General features: G+C 41.0%; 1 protein-coding gene across 1 annotated transcript in view; it reads right to left on the bottom strand.

Annotated features, from left to right (window-relative positions):
* The window catches only part of LOC102252157 (chromosome unknown open reading frame, human C4orf19), a 60,778-nt gene extending 40,286 nt beyond the window's left edge, over nucleotides 1-20,492 (bottom strand). Inside the window, exon 1 of the mRNA XM_005859738.2 lies at nucleotides 20,425-20,492. The gene's annotated coding sequence lies outside the window, so the exon portion shown is untranslated. The remainder of the gene's footprint in view (nucleotides 1-20,424) is intronic.
* Nucleotides 20,493-20,913: the final 421 nt, after the last annotated feature.

Genomic DNA, 20,913 nt, shown 5'->3' with positions numbered 1-20,913 from the left:
GAGAACTTGGTGGGGGGGAAAGGAAGGCAAGAACTCTGGTAGAGATTTGCACTAAAGTCAATGTTAATCTTGGTAGCATAGCAAGTCACTTGTGTCCTCTCTAGCACATGCCAAGGAAGAACATAGCGAGTCCTTTAACAATACCAACACTATAATGGGGAGGGCAGGTATGGCGCTTTGAATTAAAGGGGAAAATTAAGATTGTCCAGTCCAAACCTCCCATTATGTCCCAGCTTTGTGACGACAGGTAAAGCACAATTTCTCTATGCCCTGAATTCTTTCTCCATAAATTGAGGACAATAATACAGCTATTGAACACTGAAAACGATGTCTTAATATACCATCTCTAAATACAGATGCAAAGAACATAATTGATTTGCAGGGGCCTTGGATTCATATCTCTCTCTCCTTCTCTTCCTCCTTTCTCTTTCTCTTTTTCTTTCCCTCCCTCCCTCCCTCCTTCTTCTCTCCTACTCCTCCTTCTCCTTTTCTTCTTCCTCTCCCTCTTTCTCTGATATGTAACCTGGCCTCCAGAATAATAGAAGCTTTAAGAGGAGAGATTTTCCCATGACAAATTTGGTCAAGTCAATCTCAAAAAGTCAAGGAACTTATTGCTCATTGACCATAGTAATCCTATTCAGTAAAAATCTCAGGTTACAGTCATTTGCACTAACATTTTGGATCTGACACTGACACTTTCCTTTGGAATTTGGCACTCCAGATGTATTTTAGCAAACACTGCTATTGCCAAATCAAGGAGTCCAACGACTGGTTTAGGGACGCTCTTTCATTTTTTTTTGTTATCCCAGGTTCTCAACAATATCTGGCACAGAGAAAGTGTTCAATAAATGTCTGTTAAATTAAAAATGGGAAAATACATTGGATATGCTTCTCATAGTCAAAAGTTCCATAACCATACCTTATAGTCACTCATAGTTCTCTCTGTCTTTTGTGGTTCCATATGAATTTTAGAATTTTCTTTTCTATTTTTGGAAAAAATGCCATTGGGATTTTGACAGGTATTGCATTGAATCCGTAGGTCGCTTGGGTAACAGAGACATTTTAACAAATTAAGCCTTCCAACCCATGAACACATAATATATTTTCATTTATTTCTCTTTTTTCTTTCATCAGTGTTTTATGGTTTTTAGTGTATAAGTCTTTCACCTCCTCAGTTAAGTTTCTCAGTATTTTATCATTTTAAAAAAATATATTTTTATTGATGTCAGAGAGGAAGAGGGAGAGAGAGATAGGAACATCAATGATGAGAGAGAATCATCAGCCTTAGCTTGTTTGGCTTAGTGGATAAAGCATTGGCCTGCAGACCTAAGGGTCCCAGGTTCGATTCCAGTAAGGACATATGCCTGGTTGCAGGCTCGATCCCCAGTAGGGGGCGTGCAGGAGGCAGCCAATCAATGATTTTCTCTCATCATTGATGTTTCTCTCTCCTCCTTTCCCTTCCTCTCTGAATCAATAAAAATATATTTTTTTTAAAAAGAGAGAGAAAGAATCATCAGTTGGCTGCCTCCCCCACACCCCTTATTGCGGATTGAGCCCAAAACCCAGTGGGCATGTGCCCTGACCAGGAATTGAACCATGACCTTCTGATTCATAGGTCAATGCTCAACCACTGAGTCACACCAGCCAGGCTATTTTATAATTTTTTAAAAAAATATATTTTATTGATTTTTTACAGAGAGGAAAGGAGAGGGATAGAGAGTTAGAAACATCGATGAGAGAGAAACATCGATCAGCTGCCTCTTGCACACCCCCTACTGGGGATGTCCCCGCAACCAAGGTACATGCCCTTAGCCGGAATCGAACCTGGGACCCTTGAGTCCGCAGGCTGACGCTCTATCCACTGAGCCAAAGCGGCTAGGGCAGTATAATTTTTGATGCTACTATAAATGACATTGTTTTTGTTTGTTTGTTTGTTTTGTTAATCCTCACCAGAGGACATTTTCTCCATTGATTTTTTAAGAGAGAGTGGAAGGGAGGGGAAGAGACAGAGAGAGAAACACCAATGTGAAAGAGACACATCGATTAGCTGCCTCCTGCATGTGCCTTGACCGGCCTGGGGCTGGGGATGGAGCTTGCAACCGAGATACATCCCTTTGACTGGAATCGAACCCAGGCCCCTTCAGTCAGAGGGCCAATGCTCCAACCACTGAGCAAACCAGCTAGAGTGACATTGGTTTCTTAATTCCCTTTCTGGATAGTTTATTGTTAGCATATAGAAATTCAACTAATTTTTGTATGTTTACTTTGTATCTTGCAACTTTACTGAATTCATTTATTAGTTCTAACTTTTCTTGTGTAATCTTTAGGCTTTTCTAGATGTAGATTATGTGAACTTTTATAATTATTTCATAAATGATGCTAAGACAACAGGTTATTAGGAAAAAGTTAGATCCTGAATTAGATTAAATGAGAACAAAAAATACCTAGAGGGAAATACAAGTGAATATTTATGTAATTTAGTCTGGAAGAAACACAGAGTAAAAGATTAATAGAATACATAAGAAGTAAACTTTTTTTTTTTTTTACTTTAGAAAACACCAACAACAAAAATAGAAAGATTAAATAAAACAATATTTGTGACATAGATGATAAAGGATCACTCTTCTTAACTCTAACAGGGCTCACAATTCATTATGATATTTATTAAAGACACTGATAAAAACTAACAAATGACATGATCAACCAAATAAGGAAAGAATAAATACAACAAATGAACATGAAAAATTATTTGATATCGAAATAAGTGCAAACAATTGGATAACACTTTTGCTTAATAAATTGACCTTATTTTTATAACAACCAGTATTAAAAAGCCTTTAAAATATCAGTAACTTTTGCTCCAAAAATTCCAGTTCTTGAAGTCTTACCAAAGAATGTTACAAGGGAATCAGAGGGGTATAAAGAAAGAATTTTTTAAAAGGTGCTCAACTTAGTTGTTTTTATTTTTAATACTGTAGATCACTGTGAACTTTAGTGCTCAAAAACAGAAAAATCTTTTAATAAATTATGATTTATCCATAAATTGGAAAAAGGGAAAATAACACTTAAGTGGGAAAAAAAAGCGGGGTGCAAGACCAAGTGAAAAAAAGCAGGAACCTATATAATAAAAGGCTAATATGCAAATCAACCAAACAGCGGAACGACTGGTGGCTGTAACGTGCACTGACCACCAGGGGCAGACACTCAATACAGGAGCTGCCCCTTGGTGGTCAGTGCGCTCCCGCAGAGGGAGCGCCACTCAGCCAGAAGCCAGACTCACGACTGGTCAGCACAGCAGCAGTGGTGGGAGCCTCTCCCACCTCTGAGGCAGCGCTAAGGATCCCCCGAGGGCTCCTGGACTGTGAGAGGGAGCAGGCCGAGCTGAGGGACCTCCCTCTGAACCCAAGTGCACGAATTCGGTGCACCGGGCCTCTATTATGTATATAAAATGTCATCTCAATTTTAGCATAAACAAATCACCACATACATAAGCAAAGGGAATAAATGAAAACAAAGGTCATCTTGGGGAAGGTAGTTAGGATGAGCTTATGTGTTTGTTTGTTTTTGTCCAAATTAGATCTGATTTTTTTCTAAACCATGAAATAAATTTACTTGCAGTCTATAGATTTCGTTCTAGATTTCAATCTAGCATGTCATATCATACTGGATGGGGATATTCTTCTAATGCAGCAATTTTCACCCGGTGTGCTGCAAGAATTTTTAAAATATGCAATACTTGACTATTTAGTCAAGGGCACTGTCCTCTTTTCCCTTAGATTGCCAAATTAAAAAAAAAAATGACAAGAGCTAACACAATAGCCATCCAGTGTGAATGAATCAAAATTATATCAATTATATCTTTTTTTGTCAGATCAGCAAAAAATATAGGGTGTCCCCCAAAAATGTATACACACTTTGAATAATTATTAATACCAATGTGTTAAATCTGTAAAGCAAGAAACATTAGTTGAGGTATCAGGAAAAAAGTATGTTTACATTTTGGGGGGACACTCTATATTTTTTGATGTGCCGCAGAATTTTAGTAATTAATTTTTGAGATGAAAAGGTTGAAAATTGCTTTCTATAGCACATTTTGGAAATAATTAATAAGCATGAGTTGTTTGTTTTTTTTTTTAAAGAAATATGTCTATTCTATGGACTCAGGGAAAACCTTGGAATACCAGGAGAGTTCTATTAAATTCTCCCTCCACATTTGTCCTTTCCCAATTTCTTCTTTATCTGTTACCGTTTGTTATTTTGCTTATAATCAAAATTTTATTTTTTGGAAACGATAACCTTGATTAAAAATTAAAAGATCATATTTATCATTTTTCTTTATCTTTGACTGTATTATTTTCTGATATTAGTATCAGTCCCTGATTTCTCTCCCATTGCATTTGTTTGCCTTATTTTTCCCTCTCTTTTGATTGTTTATTTTCTGTGTCACATTATTCTGGGTGGACAGCAATTTATTTTATTTCTGTCTTTCAATAAAGAACTTTATTATTATATTTTTATTTTTTAACCTTTATTGTTGAAAGTATTACATATGTCTTCTTGTTTTCCCCGTTGACCCCATCTAGCCTCGACCCCTGCCCCAGGCCTAATAGAGAACTTAAAACCATTTACATTTATGCTATGCGCTGACTCTCTTTTCTATCATCTTATTTTACCATTTTCTTAATGCCTCCTGGTGGCTTTCTTTATTTTCAGATTTTTGCTTTTAATTTTTGCCTTTATTTTTATTTTTCTCTAGCCTGTTGCAAAGTATATGTTGTGTTCTAAAATTTTTCCTTGCGAGAGAAAATATTCTCTTTTTATTCTCTTCTTTAAAAAGCATATTTACAAAAGTGGTACCTAAGTGAAGTTTTCCTTCAAGGATCACAGGTGTCGCTGGCGGCATCTTGGGCAAACAGGGATGGGTGGCTACACTACCCCTCGGTGATAGGGATTGGGAGGTGCAGGCTTGGGGCTGGACAGAAGATTTCACTTTGGTGTATTCTGTATCTAAGGTGCTTGAGAACATCCAAAGGCAGGTGTTCAGTTGGCAGTTGTACAAATTGGCTATTAACAGGAGAGCGCTTTGGGCTCAATATAAAGATTTCAGAGTCGTCAACAATAGAGCTAATAAATAGGGCCATAAGACTGAATACAAAAAAATAGATACAATAAGTCTCTATTTTTGTAGTGTTAAAGAAAGGACAGAATTCTAAAGAACACTGCTTAGTGTGAAAAAAAAAAAAAGACTACAAAGGAGATTCATAAATTGCAGCCAGAGGAGGACGATAACTAACTAACTAACTAACTAACTAACTAAATAAATAAATAAATAAGTACATGCAGAGGGTTAACTCCATTCCTTGCCATGTCTTTTCACAAGACCTGCAGGACGAAGTGGCTTCTGGCCAAGAAGCAAGAGCAGAACTGTCCCATCCCCCATGGATTTGGATGAAGCTAGTAATAAACTCCAACAGGAGACACTGGAGAAGAACCAAGCTGGGTCTGTAAGGAATTGCACCTGAGATGGCACCATATTTATTCTTTATCAAGGTCACTAGCATCTCTCCATATCAAGCTGAAAACATCACCACCATCTGGGCAGTTAAACAAATCTTATTGGGAAAATGATCTCTTTGTTTCTATGCTTCTCTACTAGTACGTTGATTCTGTAATAAATACATGAGACATATTTGAAAAAAAAAATAAACAAAAAGAAGTGAGTGTGGTAAAGGAAAAAGTGTTTCAGGGAGCATGGATCGGCCAATCGTGCTAATGACTGTTGAAGGTCTAAGAAAAGGACTGTAAATGCCTCTTAGATTTAGCACCAAGGCCAAGGCGGTACTTTGCTGTTTTGGTGACTTGGTGAATCTGGAAGCTAGACTGCTATCAGTCACCAAGCCGTGGTGAGGAAGTGGAAACACTAAGCATCCATAAGCCTTAGAAGAAAACTGTGTGTGGAAGGTGAGAGATAATGAGAAAGAAGAAGGTAGGATTAAAGGGAGGTCTGCTTAATTTGGGAGTTTCCAAGTTGTTGAGATATATTAATAGGAGACAGCAGGAGACAGCTGAAGACAGAGGAAAGAGACAAGATGATCATGTGAGAAGGTCTGTTAACAGACAGGAGGGAACAGCCAGGGATTAATGGGCCTCAGATAGGAAATGGGTAATGAATAAGGTGGACTTGTGTTCAGTGACTTCATTATGCGTCTTTCTGTCTTGCAGAGACTAGATGGCAAAAATATATCTCATACAGACTTAGAGGAGAAAGGTGGCAGGAAGCGAGACAGAGGTTGGACTTTGGCTACTTCTGCTTTCTCTGCTGGCAAGCCCCAGGGGCTCACACTGGATTTTTCTTTGGCAGAGTCCCAGCGTCCAGGTGCTTTGTGGATGTCAAGAGGCAGAGTGCGCCCAGCTGGCATGGCTCGGTTCAATTCCCGGTTAGGGCACAGGCCCGGGTTGCGGGCTTGATCCCCAGTGTGGGGCGTGCAGGAGGCAGCCAATCGATGATTCTCTCTCTTTCCCTCTCCCTTCCTTTCTGAAATCAATAAAAATAAAAATAAAAAATAAAGTGAGAGTATGTAGAAATGTCCTTTTTTGCCTTTTTGAAAGACTTCATTAATCCTTGGACAAAGAAAGCTACTTCAAGAAAAGCATTTCATATGGTCCTTGCCCTATTCTGATAAATGGATCTTGAAATGTCACACATATCATCTCCATTCCAGTAATAACGACCATCAATCATTACTATCGCTGCCACCACCATTTTTGGATCACCGGGGCTGTCCCAGGCACTGCCCTAATTACTTTACACATGTTATCCTCACAGAGAGAAATGAACGGCTGTCTTTATGGTTTAAAATGCCCTAGGCTGAGTCCTATCTTCAGAACTTCCCGCCAGGAGCGGGAACAAACAGATGTCCAAGAGGAAGATAATGTCTGTGATGGTGGGTATTTTTAGCAGACTGCATTATTTAGATAGGTTACGAAGGTATGGGGCAGCGTGTGTGTGTGCTGTATGTTTAGGGGTTGTCAGCTGACTCGGGGAAAGGAAAATATACTTAGAAAGAAGATACATACTCTAAGCCATAAAAGAGGAGTAACTTTAATCCAGTTTCTATAGAGGGGGAAACCTGGTTCCTGTTCTCTTTTTCCTTGAGCTCATGTCCAATGCCATACGATAGCGTCACCTGGCAAAGGGGTGTGACAGAGGCTGCCCCGATTTGGCACCTCCTGCTCTTTTGTGGCTTTCCTTTCTCAATAAACCTTTCACAAAGGTCAGGCTGTGAAAGGCTGGCCTTTTCCTTGTTTGGGCTAAGTGTTTCTTGCTTAGAAGAATGATTGAATGTCCTCGAGTGTCAACAAATGAGTGGTTTCAGTGAAGCTTTTGGGAATCCATTCCCCTAAAGGCTGCTGGGTGGCGTGCCTGGGGTTGGTCTGGTTTTGTGTGAAACTAGTAAATAAACAATGTAATTACCGGGCTGCCTGGGCCTCGACTCCTGATACCTGTAGGGCCACACATGTGACAAAAGAAGAGCAGGTAAATTATCTTCACCTAAAACCAGGAGTCAGAGGTTCGGAACTGCACCTTCGCCTGACGGAATGCCAAAGCGCTGGTGTGGCAGAAGCCGGATTTGGACGAATGAGATCTCCGGGGCACTGGGGCAGCTGTGGCCACACTAGAAAGGATGCACGAGCTCGGTAAATACCTACTGGGAAAAGGAAAAGGCAGGCCAGCCCCGAACAAAGACGATGAGTCTCAGATCCACTTTATTCTGGGGAATGAATGGTAGGAACAGAGGCCATAATCTGAACCTAAGTCATGAAACAGCGCCTGATAGTCCTGGCTGTGTCCAGGGGAAATGTATCAGCACGAATTGGTTATAGTAACCCCATGTTGAACTGAGACAGGCTAGTAAGCCAGGACAAGCGGTGTAGGGAAACTGAGACAGACAGTTAAACGGCCAAGCAGTTTATAGCCACCTAATAAATTGAAAAATCCCATCACCCCTAACCAAGGACACGTAAGAGTAATTGGTTTATACTTCTCCTCAACCACAGAGTAATAGCTTATACCACCCTACTCAGGGAGATAGATAACAGAAATCCAATTAGTGCCATTTGTGCCAACCACACCCAACGACGGATGAAGTCAGGGGAATAAATCTCATTGTGCCAAGTCAGCATAAAGCTGATGCATAGTCTATTGAGATCCTTCCCTAAGACCTCCCCTGAAATTCCTGCTGTTAGAAAACAGGTAAGAACCCTGAAGACAAAGCCCCAGCCCGGGCTCTCTTTGGAGCACATCTACGCCCTTCTTCCCTCTCAGGCCTGCATCTTTACTCTTCTCTCCTCAACTCCAAGGGTCCCCAAGAGACTTGCAACCAGAGGAGGAACGGGCAGTGGCAGCTCATCCCAGGCTAACCCCCAGGACCCCATTTCTCTGACTTTTCAGTGAGCTAACAGCAGCTCCACCCTGGCTCACTGCCTGCTGCTTCTATCCTAAGCCCTTCCTTTTCCTTCCAACTTCAGTAAACATACTGTCAAAATCACCGGGATCGGTATTGTGAAATCTTTCCTGCACAAAGTCAAGAACCCATACGCTACGGGCTAGCCCGAGGCAGACCCACTCCAGGCCCGGCCCTTTCTGGTGACAGAACAAGTTCAGAGAGGTCTGTCCAGTTCTTTCTATTTCCTCCCCCGGCTGGTATTTGGGAGAGAAGAGTGCTTTTTTGGGAAAGCCCAGTCAAGCAGTCTCTTCTTGGGAAGTGGTGGACTGATGTGCAAACCAAACAGACCAGTGTTCCCCTGGGCTCAGGCGCTCTGCTGCTTCGAGGAGAAAGGCTGGTCTCACCTGATTAAAAGAAAAACCCAGACACATGGTCTCTGCATACGTTGGGGAGTCACTCAATCTATGGTATCCAGGTTCCAAAGAGCAGCAGACTGACTTTGAGACTTAATAGTGATTGAGAAAAAAAGAACTCCTGGCCCCCTCCTTCACATACATTGCATGTCATCAGCAAATAAGCAGGAATTTTTATTGGTCTGTGATTCACTTGAGACCTAAAATTCCAATAAAGATGATGTGGTGACATTTAAAAGCTTGGCTGAAACTAGAAACACTAGGAAGACTGAAGGTGCTTTTGCGGGAGAACACAGAAGATAATCGTAGCCGTTTCCCCGAGACAAGGAACAGAAAAGTTGCATGACTCGAGTTCTGAGCAGAGACTGAAATAAGGATTTAAACGTCAGTTCCCGGGGATCTCACCAACTGCTTGCCCACCACTCCCCTCCCCATAGAAGGCCCTGGCTACATGGAGGCTGGACCAGGGATGCCGGCAGGCAGAGTACCTGGGCTCAGGTGAAATGCTGTTCTCACCTGGTTAGGAGGAAAACCCAGATACATGGTCTCTCCTCCACCAGCATCTCCATCGTTGATATCTGGGTAGGGGGTGATTAGAGGAATACTGTTTGCTGCACTTTTCTTATCCTTTGCTGGTATGTTATGGGGTTACTGATAGAAAATCTGAGTAAGCGACACCGATCTTTCCACAGTGCACACTCGGACTTCGCCATGGAGCGCGCTGACGATGGAGACGTTTCAGGATGATTCTTCAGGACAAAGGCCCACTGGGCCTTGGGTATGGTAGAGGGTGTGGATGCTCAATGGTGGCACCAGCTGTAGGAGAGTTGATGCTTCTGAGGTTGTTCTGGGCTGAACAGTGTCCCTCTGCAATTCACCTATTGAAGCTGTAACCCTCAGGGCCTCAGAATGGGACTGGATTTGGAGAGAGAACCTTTAAAGAGGTGATTAGGTAAAATGAGGCCCTTGGGGGTGGAGGGGCTAATCCAATGGGACTGGTGTCCCTGTTAGAGAGGTGACCAGGACACACAGGTGACACTCAGACGAAGGGATGACCCCTGGAAGGGTCAGCAAGAGGGCGGCCACATGTAGGCCATGGAGAGAGGCCTCAGGAGAAACCAATCCTGCTGACACCGGGGTCTTGGATTTCTAGCCTCTGGAACTGAGGGAAAAGACATTTCTGCTGCCTAAACCACACAACCCGGTGCTTTGTTATGGTGGCCCCAGCAGTCTGTGGACAGTAATTCTGATCATGCCTTCAGATACAAGGCCACGTAATTAGATCACAAATGCTGGTACTTCAGGAGGACTAACCATGCTTCCTGGCAAATAATTAATCACAAACTATCTAGGGTTTGATTTCAAATAAGGTGCTGTGGGAGATAAAAAGATGTTTATGGGGCATACTTAAAAATTTATAGCCATTTGGGAAAATAACACTTTCACATGAAAGAATAACCAGCAATAAAAAAAGAATAGATAGCACGGCCGGTGTGGCTCAGTGGTTGAGCGTTGCCCCTGAACCAGGAGGTCCCAGTCGGGGTACATGCCAGGGTTGCAGGCTCGATTCCCGGTGGGGGTTGTGCAGGAGGCAGTCAACTGATGATGTTTCTCTTTCATCGATGCTTCTATCTCTCTATCCCTCTCCCTCTCTCCCTGAAATCAATAAAAAAAATATTTTTAAAAAATAGATAAGGTTCTGAGGGGGAACAGAAAGCTGAGAGAGTTCAGAGGATGTTTCTAGTTATGTTTCTTCACAGAAATGGATTCCCTGTAGAGAGTAGCACGTCTTGTTATCAACTCATTTCCTTATACGAAGAGACCAATTCAGGAAAACAATTTTATAAAATGAATTATAAATAAGCATTTCTATTGTGAACAAAGAAAAGTGCAAGAGGTCTGACTCCTTATTGGAACAATATTTATAGTGATTTTAGATCTTTACTGGGAAGGACAATCCGAAGCTAGAGAATGTATGTGTCCCTTTAAGAGCCAGCCTTAGTTTGATGGACTAAAGCCAAACAATTAATCCATTTTTCCCCCTAACAAAGAATAGGCTACTATATTCAACTGACGTAGTAAGTAAGCCCCACACTGAGACCTGCCCTGGGACAGTGTGATTCCCAGGGACCAGTGTTTCCGCTGTTCGGTCAATTTGCATATTAGGGTTTTATTATATAGGATATTAATTCACATATCTTACCATTCACCCATTTAACATGTTAAGAGCCCAGCATGTTTTGTCTTCTGGATGGAAAGTATAGTGTCAGTCACCAGTGACTGACTGGGCACTTAACGTGTTAAAGTGTACAAGTCAATGATGTTTAATATATTCACAGAGCTGTGCAACCATCGCCACAATCAATTTCAGAACATGCGCATAATCCCCACAAGAAATCCTGTACCCTTCAGCCACAAATTCCAGATTCCCCATCATCCTCAACTCTAAACAATCCCCAACCTACTTTCTGTCTTCGCATTGTCTATTCTGGACCTTTCATATCAATGGAATCGTACAATCGGTGGCCTTTTCTACCTGGCTTCTTTCACTTAGCAATGATATTTTCAAGGTGCATCCATGCTGTGCCAGGTATCATTCCTTTTCTATGGCCACATAACAGTCTGTATCACATTTTACTGGTCCATTCATCAGTCAACAGACATTTGAACTGTTTTCACATGCTGCGATGAATATTCGTGTACAAGTTTTTGTGTGAACATGTTTTCACTTTCCTTGGAGTAGAACTTTTCTACGAGTGGAATTGCTGAGTAGCACAGCAAATTCTATGTTTTAACCTTTTAAGAAACTTCCAGACTATTTTCCAAAGTGGATGCACCATTTTACATTCCTAGCAGCAGTGTACAAGGTTTCAACTTGTCTACATCTTTGCCACCACTTGTTATTACCCATCTTTTTAATTATAACCCTTCTCACAGGTGGCTATCATGAAGTGGTAAGTCTTTAAGAATTCTCTGCTTACAGAAGCCCTACAGGTAAACATACACAATTTCTTCACATGCACGCACTGATCTGATACCTAGCTTCTCAGGCAGCAACAATCCCACCTATGTGTCAGCACAATTATTATCCCAATTTTGCAAAGCAATGCAGGTTCACAGAGGTTAGGAGGCTCTGGAGCTGAGATTCGAAGCCACAGCGTTATCCTGATCAGTGGCTGCTGAGTGCACACGTAAACGGATCAGGATCAACTTAGGTAATGAAGTAACTGCACTTTCTGAAATGAAAGCATCTAGTAATGATGACTAAGATGCTGAAGGGACGTGCCTTTGGATTATATCAACAGATAACACGGTGTCTGTTGAGAGATTAAAGAACAGAGGAGTGATTTCTGCGGCCACGGATCGATTTAAAGGCACACAGGAGACTAAGCAGTCCCACACCACTTTGGGTAAATTATTGTCTTTATCACCCACCTGGAAAGTGAGAGCATTCATTGTCCTCAGGGTGTGGTGATAAGTAGCGTTGAAACATGTGCTGTTTACCTTTACCTTTTGGTCCGTGCACCTGAGAGAAGGAGGCCAGTTTCTCCTGAATTACGACATTCTCTGAGTGCGGCCAGATAGGTCACTTCAGTTTTGTGATTATTTTCCACTTCATATAAAATGGTGCCTTTCTTTTACTCCTTGTAGTTGAGGAAACATTACTTTGCAATAAACATTATTTTGAGTTTTGGCCACAACCACAAGCAATTCTGGAAATGAAACACTTAGTAAAAAGGTCCTGTTCACTACAACCTCTTTCTAGAAATTCGGTGGCACTGTGTATCTAAGTAGTGTATCTTTATCCAGGCTCTTCCCAATTTTCAGCCTTGTATATGTGACTCCATCAAAAAACTGATCTTCTAAGCAATTTATAAGCATTGCTAAAGGTGGACTAAATATATTTTTAGGATACTTCCATTATTAGGATATCTTCATTTTTTAATTAAATTTCTTGGCATGACATTGGTTAGTGACATTATGTAAGTTTCAAGTGTACAATTCTGTAACACATCATCTATCTACTGCATTGGGTGCTCACCACCCAAAGGTGTTTTTATATTTTTATTTTGTTGTTGTTATATTTTTATATATCATTTCCTGAAGAGAAACTACATACAAGTTCCCCCAACTTTGAGAATCTTAAAGAAAAGCAGCATTCTCTTTTGGCGGCGGGACAGAGTTAAGTTGGAAATGAGAAATATAGTCTCCGAAGCTGTGTACTGTAAAACAGTTTATTTGAGAAAAGGATCTCATCTCAATCTGTACTTGTTTAAAGGGTTTATCCTCCACGGGGGTGAGGGTGGGGCTGAGGGTGGGGCAGGGCTGTGGGTGGGGTGGACGAGGATAAGATAGCATTTCCAGTTTTACCACTCTTATAATTTTGCACTAGGGCTGAAGTGCTCAGTGGAAAAAAGGAGCATTGTTTCTATGAACTGTATGAGGGAGCGGGAAGGAGGAAATGTAAGGGGGAGGATTTCTCAATTTTATTAAGAGGCGCTTCTGTGACTGCACTTCCTCTAAGCCCACCGCTCTGTGCCCAGTCTGACTGGGACGCACCGGCTGGACCTGGCAGTGCATGGGAAGGTTGAGAGGACTGTCCTCAACAAGTCGTGGGTCAGGCAGGGAAAACTGTGCTGATGCATCTTCAATAAGTGACGACACTGACCTTTGAAATCATTAAGCCTTGGTATTCTGATCTGTCTAAAAGGCGGAGTGAGTTCTTTTACACTGAGTGGCCAGATTATTATGACCACCCCATCATAATTCACTTCAGTACAATGAAGTGAATTAGTTATGCAAATAATAATAATAATAAAACCTTGAGAGTATTATGCAAATAATAATAATAATAAAACCTTGAGAGTATTATGCAAATAATAATAATAATAAAACCTTGAGAGTATTATGCAAATAATAATAATAATAAAACCTTGAGAGTATTATGCAAATAATAATAATAATAAAACCTTGAGAGTATTATGCAAATAATAATAATAATAAAACCTTGAGAGTATTATGCAAATAATAATAATAATAAAACCTTGAGAGTATTATGCAAATAATAATAATAATAAAACCTTGAGAGTATTATGCAAATAATAATAATAATAAAACCTTGAGAGTATTATGCAAATAATAATAATAATAAAACCTTGAGAGTATTATGCAAATAATAATAATAATAAAACCTTGAGAGTATTATGCAAATAATAATAATAATAAAACCTTGAGAGTATTATGCAAATAATAATAATAATAAAACCTTGAGAGTATTATGCAAATAATAATAATAATAAAACCTTGAGAGTATTATGCAAATAATAATAATAATAAAACCTTGAGAGTATTATGCAAATAATAATAATAAAACCTTGAGGGTATTTGCTTAGGAAGTTTTCAATATTCAGTATTTTTGGAAGTGTCAGTGAAGTACTGATGGGGTGATCAAAATAATCTGGCCCATCGGTCATAATTATCTGGCCACTCAGTGTATAAGGAAATGGGAAAAAAAATCTACCAAATGTTTATCAATTTATTTTGTTTTTTGTTTTCTCATCCTCCCCTGAGGATATTTTTTTCCATTTTTTTTTTTTTTTTTTTTAGAGAGAGTGGAAGGGAAGTTGGGAGGAGGAGGAGAAGCGAGAGAGGGAGAGAGAAACATAAATGAGAGAGACACATCCATTGATTGCCTCACACACACGTCCTTACCAGGCCCGAGGGATGGAATCTGTGGCCCAGCTACGTGCCCTTGACCGGGGAATTGAACAGGAGATCCTTTGGTGAGTGGGCCGGCACTCTAACCACTGAACACACTGGCCAGGGCTGTTCATCACTAATTTCTGAGTTCCTAAGTTTCACTCAGTTTTCATAGTCACATCAGGAATGCCACTGTGTAGAAGTCAGACAGAGGAAACATAGCCCCATGTGAAGGCAGCTACTCTGAGCTGTGGTGGGGATCACTGACAAGGCCGTTTGCTGGCTAAGAGGGTGGGCTCTGGAGTCACACAACCTGGACTGAGTCCCAGCTCTGGCACTAGCTCCGTCACCATGAAGAGCTGGCTTAACCTCCCTGGCCTCACTCCTTTAACAATGTATATAAATCACTTTGAATGCCGGGAGCATAGTAGGTGCTCAATAAATGTCAGCTATTCCTGCTCTGCTGACAAAGAGGTGTTATCCAATCCCAACATGATATGGGCCTTTCCCTTCAGCTCATCCAAAAACATGATTCCTGCCATCTCGTATTTTACTGGCCTTTGTACTCACTGATTGAGATTTTCAGTGCCTACTGTTGTCAGGTAGTGGGCACGCATAGTAGGTGCTCAATAAATGTCAGCTATTCCTGCTCTGCTGACAAAGAGGTGTTATCCAATCCCAACATGATATGGGCCTTTCCCTTCAGCTCATTCAAAAACATGTATTCCTGCCATCTCGTATTTTACTGGCCTTTATACTCACTGATTAAGATTTTCATTGCCTACTGTTGTCAGGTAGGAGGCATTGAGGAGTCAAAAGATGCCCAAGCCACAGTCCTGGCCCCTGAGGGCAAGGAAATCTAGATGATGTAGGTAACAGGAGGGAGAGGAAAACTAGGGGCGGGGGTGGGGTGGGGCCGCGATGAATTTGGTTCCAGATGGGTTATGTGTAGAGGCGGCAGGGGAGATGCGAGGGGATCTGCCCTGCAGGCAGCTGTTTTCAAAGGATCTGCAGCTGTGTCAGGAGAGCAGGGCTGGAAGTATGCATGTGGTGTCATGTGAGCTGCATGCGGTGTCATGTGAGCGTGCACACAGCGTGACACTGCCAGACGCTGGCCAGGGGGCCAGAGGCTGCTCAGGGTCAGAGGCTGGCCAGGGAGCCAGGGAATGGGATGAACTGAGGGTGAAGGAGGAGCCAGAGGCACCCATGTTTGGGAGCAAAGGTGGTGACAGGGGTTTCTGGGTACCCCCAGGGCCCCAAAAGGTATTATATGCGGCTATTTTGGTTCTTGATTAATATTTAATTTACTCAGTAAATTAAACTACAATCCAAAAATGTAGTTTTCTCTTGAGTTGGGATCAACTACAAATCTTATATTCTATTTAAAATTCTCTAAACTTTGTCAATCCTTTTAAGTGATTTTTCAACTTGGTTAATTAAAGTAAAACACATTTTAAACTTACAAAATGTAATATATTTGATCTTCTCTTTAAATATTTCAGTTTTCTGACTAATAAACAAACCCTTCCCCAGTATTTGTCATTTTATAAAACAAATAAATCAAAACTCACAAATAAGGTGAATCTTCAGTTCTCTTAAATGTTTTAGTCCAGTATAAAACATAGCAAAATTATCTCAAAAGTTTCAATTTAAAGATCCAAAGTCTAAATCAATCACCTAATGACATATTTTAAAGTGGACTCACAGGCTCAATCATGTCAATTAACAGATTTTCTTAAAAACTGTGAATACTGTGCATATTAAATGATTAAATACAGATATTTCCAACTCTTTGGACAGAAATACTTTGGGTTTTCTTTAGTGCATTGTATTTATGCTTAATTCTAAACCTTCCAGGGCTAAAACACTATCTTGTAAGAAATCTGCTTTAACATGGAATCCAAACTCGACAAAGGGTTCCCTCTTCTCACCTCTGTCCCCAAGATTCAAATTACTGGTTACCTAATTCTCAAGTCCTCTCTGATTCTCCACCTCCCACAGAGGCTGCCTTGCCAAACAACCTGAATCAATGACTCCAGCCACCTTTTAATCCCTGCTCTGAATTCTTTGTTCACCCTTCCCGGGTAACAGAACCGTAACTCAGGAGGACCTGTGATTGGATTCAGCTTCCCCATCTCCTCCTGCCTCAGACCTGATGCTAGGTGGCAGACCAATAGGGGCTGGAGTGAGAAATAATAGAAGCCCCAGGAAAGAGCATTTCAAAAAGGAAGGCTTCGGCAATATCAGTAGTTTGAAATGTAGCAGGGAAGTTTATAAGGTAAGAGGATGAGATACGACTATGAGATTTAATGGTCATAAATTTAAGGTAAGATTCAAATTTCATCAGTGACATTTTCATGTCATGATGTGGGTAGAAAACCTACATATTAGGAGTCAACAGGAAGTGAGAAATTGGCAATTTTATGTAAAGGTATCAATGACTCAAGAATTCTCAAGACTTTTAAATTTACCTTAATATTTTAATAAGGGAAACAGTGAAGGGGAAAGAGAGAAAGACAGGGAAAGAGAGAGAGAGAGAGAGAGAGAGAGGCGGAGGGAGGGAGAAAGCAGAGAAATGAGGCTCAAAGAAAGAGATATTTGTTCTGTATTTTATGTAATAAAATTTTTGTGAGTGTGTTTACTGAGGAGAGTTTACACACTCTCCTGGGGGGAAGAAGAGGGAGCTAAGAATTGGAAGTCAGGACAGAAGGATTAATTGGTGAAGCCACGTGCCAGAGGATAGGGGCTAGTCCTTGTGTTGACCTTGGAGAGGAAAAGGCACACCTTATCCTCCGAGAATGGAGGGAATGAGGAAAGGATTGATAGAGGGGTAGATAACTATGTGGATGTAGGCGGAGCAGGAAGTTGAGGTAACTCGGCCTAACCAACTGCCTGAATCTGGCCTAACCAGGGTCAGCCGGGCAGGAACTCAGCATTCAGTCTCTGGGAACACGCAGAATCTGGGCTGGGACGCTTCAGAAATGGCCCAGAGGGAGCCATCACAGCTTGTGATGGGGTCACAGTTTGTAAGAATCACAGAGCAGAGAAGAACTCCTAGAGGTTTCTATTCAACTCAGTTGAAGAAAATGGGACAGGGGTGAAGACAGGCTCAAGAGCAGTCACTAGCATCTCTTAAGCCAGAAACTGGGTTTCTTGGCCTCCAGAACCATACTCCCTACCCCCTTTAAAATACACATCCACACACATCCACACACACACACACACACACATCCACACACACACACACACACACACACACCATAAACCCTCTTCTCCCCTGAAAAAACCCCCCACAAAACACACAAAAAAACAAAACCACCCCAATCTCTCCTACCTCCCTCCCTGGCTAACTTTCTCTCATTCTTCTGCTTTGAGCACAGTCACTTTCTCTGAAAAGCCTTCCCTGACCTCGCTCCCCTTCCCATCTAAATCAGTTCCCATAAAGGCTGGTACACACCCCCTTTACCTTCCCTTTGTGGCACCACAATGTGAAATTCTATTTTTATTTCTGTGATTATTAAATGTTCCTTTTCCTGGTAGAGACTACAAGCCACATGAGAACAGGGGCTTTTTTGTTTACTTCTGCATCCCAGTCAGCACACAGCTCTATGCCTAGCTCAATAAATATGATAAATGAATGTATATTCCAACAGCATGGTGTGGGAGAATAGTATTCAAGACTTCCATTTACAAATTAAAGTTTTGCATTTGCGAAAAGATGAGGTGACTTATACTCACTCTATAGGTCAGGCAAACGGGAAATGCTCAATGCATATTTGTTGAGTGAATAAGAATTTCTGCACTACTGGAATTTTAATTCCCCTAAGGAAAAAAAATAAAAAACCTTGCCACCAAGCTACTTAATATAATTTAAAGGTATTACTAAAATATTTTTAAAAAGCTATTTAAACAAGCAAATTAAGATTTCCCAAACAATTAGACTTCATCAGTACTTTGTGAAAAAGTGATTTATAATGAAAAAAAACTGATTATATAACTAGGGTAGCTTTGGTAATCATATATAACTAGAAAACCCAATGCTTAATTCCTCAAGTTTCATCCTTTTGAATATCTCAGAGACATCTCTTAGATCTGACTCTCAAGCACTAAATAAACTTACCAATTTTTAGTACAGAAATTCATGCCTGTGCGAACATTTAGAAAGAACGGACATCACCAATGAACTGCCTATCACCTTTCCCAGGGAAGGAAATTCATGAACACATGCATGCAGATCAGTAACATACAGTAGGCAAATATTTTTCCATGTCCCACCCAAAGCAAACAAATGAAAATAGAAACTTCAAGGGCAATTGTAAAATATCTTCAAATTTAAAGACACAGAATCCGTTTCTGCTTCGGTTTCCCTATACTTTCAACAGAAATAAATATTCCTCCAACGGTCCCAACTGAGAAGTTCTAGCAGGAAAACATTTCTGCTCTTTTGATTGTGAGGTAATTAATTCTTTTCTTACATTTATTTATCAAGTAAAAAAAAAGGATAGAAGATACTCAAATGTTTGTTAATTGTGGATATTAGGAGACACCATTGAATCCACCTTGTCTAGCTCTCAATTACACCCACAGACCCTTACATTCTAATTCTTTCATGGAAATCTTAATTTCCAATAGAGGCTATAACAGCCGTGGGCAAACTACAGCCCGCGGGCCGGATCCGGCCCGTTTGAAATGAATAAAACTAAAAAAAAAAAAAGACCGTACCCTTTTATGTAATGATGTTTACTTTGAATTTATATTAGTTCACACAAACACTCCATCCATGCTTTTGTTCCGGCCCTCCGGTCCAGTTTAAGAACCCATTGTGGCCCTCGAGTCAAAACGTTTGCCCACCCCTGGATAATAATCCCCATTAACAATCAAAATGTCCCATTGTTGAGGCATATAATCTATATCTCCCCAAGTGTCACAGTGTCGGCATAAAAACATTAATTTGGGCAAGTTATGGGGAACATCAATCCTTGAGTTTTCAGAGCAGACCAATTTCAATCTATCCTGTTGTCCATTTAATATGTTTTGTATTTTAGTAGAAAATTTGGTAACTGTATCTCATGCCAAGATCACGATGAGTCAGGTAGATTATTGCTCAGCCTGGCCATAGCTGAAAAGCACAATGAGAAACTTACCTTTCCCAGGTATTTTGGAAGGCGCACACACAGGGCCCAGGTCTGGGCTAGAAGGATATCATACCAACTCTCTAACTCCATCAGGGCTCACCCATCCTCTCATCTAGGGATGTTTCTGACTCTACGATCTGCTGAGTTGTGACTCTCTCACATTCCTTCCTGTTCCATTTGGAATGAAAGTCCACCAGGTATTCCCCCATGGAAGGGCGTGCATTCTCCCCTCACCACACGCTCCGCCTCTGTGGGAGGCTAGGGTTCCAGAAGCTAAGCTTCTGCATGTGTGGAAAGCATAATGTGAGCTTCCTAAAAGGCAGACATATTGCTGACCGAATGGAAAGTAATTACTAGTACTTTAAATTTATGTTTTTCTTTGCATCACATCAACATACTAGCTTTCTCACAAGTTAAAAGCATACCACCGTTGTGATACTTAACTACTACTGTTTTTCCCAACTTTTAAGATAAAATGTATAAATGCATTATGTGGAGAACGTAAATACTTAAAGCATTGTAGACACACACACATGATTAGCAACAGGAGAAAGAGAAACTGGTTTGAAAGAGTTTAAAACTAAACTTTATATAAACATGCATGTGAGTGTATGTGTGTGTGTGTGTGTGTGTAGAGTCTAAAAAATAAAACAGATGGTAATTTAAAAAATGGAAGATATGGAAAATGCTGAGTTGAAATACATTAATAAAACACTGGAAACAACTCACCAAATTTGCGAAATAGGAGCAGAACAGTTTCAAAAAGACCTCGGCCCATTTAGGTGATAAACACCAGATGTCAGGTGTAGCGCAGTATAGACAATAGCTTCAGGGGAGAAGGAGAATAGCATCAGGCACCATGCGCAGGAGAGCCACACACACATCCCATTCCAGACTGCGGCATGTAACTCCCTGGGTAATACCTGGTCTAAGGACAGTACAGTTCTCTACCCTTGTTTCTGTCCCTGAATTCTGATGCGGAAGCGCCCGGTTCGCTGGGCCACGGCCACGTGTGGATGGACAAGCTGAAACACTGCTGGGGGCCCACACTTAGGCCAGGGGTGGCTGTGATTCTGTGAGATAAGGAACAGTCCCTGAAACACACTCTGTGAAAGGGGCCTCTGAGAGGTTTAGGAAGTGAGCTCTCTGAAGACAGCTGGGCGAAGTCACTGAGATTATCAACCAATTAAAAGAACCTTGAACAGCAAGCCATTTCCT

This window comes from Myotis brandtii, unplaced genomic scaffold (genome assembly GCF_000412655.1).
Source record: "Myotis brandtii unplaced genomic scaffold, ASM41265v1 scaffold1299, whole genome shotgun sequence".
NCBI lineage: Eukaryota > Metazoa > Chordata > Mammalia > Chiroptera > Vespertilionidae > Myotis > Myotis brandtii.
This window is presented reverse-complemented; position numbering and strand designations above follow the sequence as displayed.